Below are 2,632 nucleotides of genomic sequence, written 5' to 3'. Positions count from 1 at the left end.
TATTGTGACTGTGATTCTCCCCATAACCTCTGTCGCCCGTACTAATCCAGAATCTATCTATCTCTGCCTTTAAAATATCCACTGACTTGGCCTCCACAGCCTTCTGTGGCAAAGAATTCCACAGATTCACCACCCTCTGACGACATGTTGATCGGAGTGGGCAAGTTGGGCCTGTGACTCTGATTATGAAAATATGTTGATTATAGATTAGTTATGTGGGGGGAGGGGTGGGGGGGGGGAATTCACCTGCAATTTAATCCAAATAACTTTATTTCCTAATGCCCCTGTCCCACTTAGGGAACCTGAACGGAAACCTCTGGAGACTTTACGCCCCACCCAAGGTTTCCGTGCGGTTCCCGTGCGGAGGTTTTTGTCAGTCTCCCTACCTGCTTCCACTACCTGCAACCTCCGGCAACCACCTGCAACCTCTGGGAACCGCACGGGAGCCTTGGGTGGGGCGCAAAGTCTCCAGAGGTTTCCGTTCAGGTTTCCTAAGTGGGACAGGGGCATTATGCACCAACAGAACAAGAGGTGTGCATGGACATACCCTCTGGAAGAGGCGCACTTAACACAAACTAACTGGGAAATTGGGATTTAATGTGCAAAATCAGGATGGAAATAGATAAAGACACAGAGTGCTGGAATAACCAGTAGCTCAGGCAGCATCTCTGGAGGACATGGATAGGTGACGTTTCAGTTCAGGATCCAGTACTTTGTGTTCACCTGGTGAGTTGTTTTTTTTCCCCCAAAGATAAACTTTATTCAGAATTTAAAAAAATACACAAAACAAAAACACTGCAGCACTTTGTGTCTTCTGAAGAAGGGTCCCGACCCGAAACGTCACCTATCCAGGGATGCTGCCTGACTTTGTTAGTCCAGCACTTTGTGTCTTTCCTTGGTAAAGCAGCATCTGCAGTTCCTTATCCAAGGAGGTAACTCCAAAGTACAGAAAGTTTCAGAGACAAGGCACTGGGCAGCGCCAGAGACCCAGGTTCGATCCTCACTACGGATGACAATAGACAATAGACAATAGGTGCAGGAGTAGGCCATTCGGCCCTTCGAGCCAGCACCGCCATTCAATGTGATCATGGCTGATCATCCCCAATCAGTACCGCGTTCCTGCCTTCTCCCCATATCCCCTGACTCCGCTATCTTTAAAAGCCCTATCTAGCTCTCACTTGAAAGTATCCAGAGAATCGGCCTCCACCGTCCTCTGAGGCAGAGAATTCCACAGACTCACAACTCTCTGTGTGAAAACGTGTTTCCTCGTCTCCGTTCTAAATGGAGATTCTACTCTCCATTTAGAATCTCCATTCTAAATGGGTGCTGTCTTTATGAGGTTTGTACGTTCCCCCTGTGACCTGCGTGGGTTTTCTCCGGGTGCTCTGGTTTCCTCTCACACTACAAAGACATGCAGGTTTGTAGGTTAATTGGCTTCGGTAAAAATTGTTAATCGGCCCCAGTGTGTGTGGGATAGTGCTAGAGTACGGGGTGATCGCTGGGCGGCACGGACTCGGTGGGCCGAAGGGCCTGTTTCTACGCTTTATCTCCAAAGTATAAAGACCCACTGAATTACTCCAGCACTTTGTGTCTTTCCTTGGTAAACCTTGTCATCTGCAGTTCCTTGCTTCTGCAAGGAAATTAACCTACCTCCAGCGAGTTTGGACTTTATATTTTAAATCATAAACTTTATTCAGGATTAAAAATATGTGACTGTTCAAAATTCCTCGCACATTCCCCACGGCTTTCCATACATTCATATGTCGTAGTGTTTGAACTTTTCTCCACAGATGCTGCCTGACCAGCTGAGTTACTCCAGCACTTTGTTTCTTTCCTTGGTAAAGCAGCGTCTGCAGTTCCTTGTGTCTTACAAGGAAATAACTCCAAAGCCCAGAGTTTGGACTTTTCAGCAGTTCCTCCAGCACTCTGTGTCTTTTTTATATTAAAGCAGCACCTGCAGTTCCTTATTTCCTACATGAAAATAACTCCAGTCCAGAGTTTGAACTTTTCAGCAGTTACTCCAGCACTCTGCCTTTTTTTATATTAAAGCAGCACCAGCAGTTCCTTATTTCCTACATGAAAATAACTCCAGTCCAGAGTTTGAACTTTTCAGCAGTTACTCCAGCACTCTGTCTTTTTTTAATATTAAAGCAGCACCAGCAGTTCCTTATTTCCTACATGAAAATAACTCCAATCCCGAGTTTGAACTTTTCAGCAGTTACTCCAGCACGTTGTGTCTTTTTTTATTATTAAAGCAGCACCTGCAGTTCCTTAATTCCTACAAGAAAATAACTCCAAAGTCCAGAGTTTGAACCTTTCGCCAGAGACCCGCTGAGTTACTCCAGCACTTTGTGTCTTTTTTGTTGTAAACCAGCATCTGCAGTTCCTTATTTCTAAAACACTTTTTGTTGTAAAGAAGTGAAGGAAAGTTGACTTAATTCGGTGCCTAGCCTCGCAATAAGTTAGAAACGACTCATGCCGACATTAAAGGGCGAGGATCTCTTTGTTTAATGCAAGATTATTTTTTAAAGCGATTTCAGGAGGATTTCCTGCAGAAACAGAGCAGAAATGTACTGGTCAGGATGTGACGTTAGCTGGGGTTTAGAGACAGGCGAATGGGAGGAATAGGGAG

Source organism: Amblyraja radiata, chromosome 20 (assembly GCF_010909765.2).
Source record: "Amblyraja radiata isolate CabotCenter1 chromosome 20, sAmbRad1.1.pri, whole genome shotgun sequence".
Lineage (NCBI taxonomy): Eukaryota > Metazoa > Chordata > Chondrichthyes > Rajiformes > Rajidae > Amblyraja > Amblyraja radiata.
Note: the sequence above shows the minus strand (reverse complement) of the source record.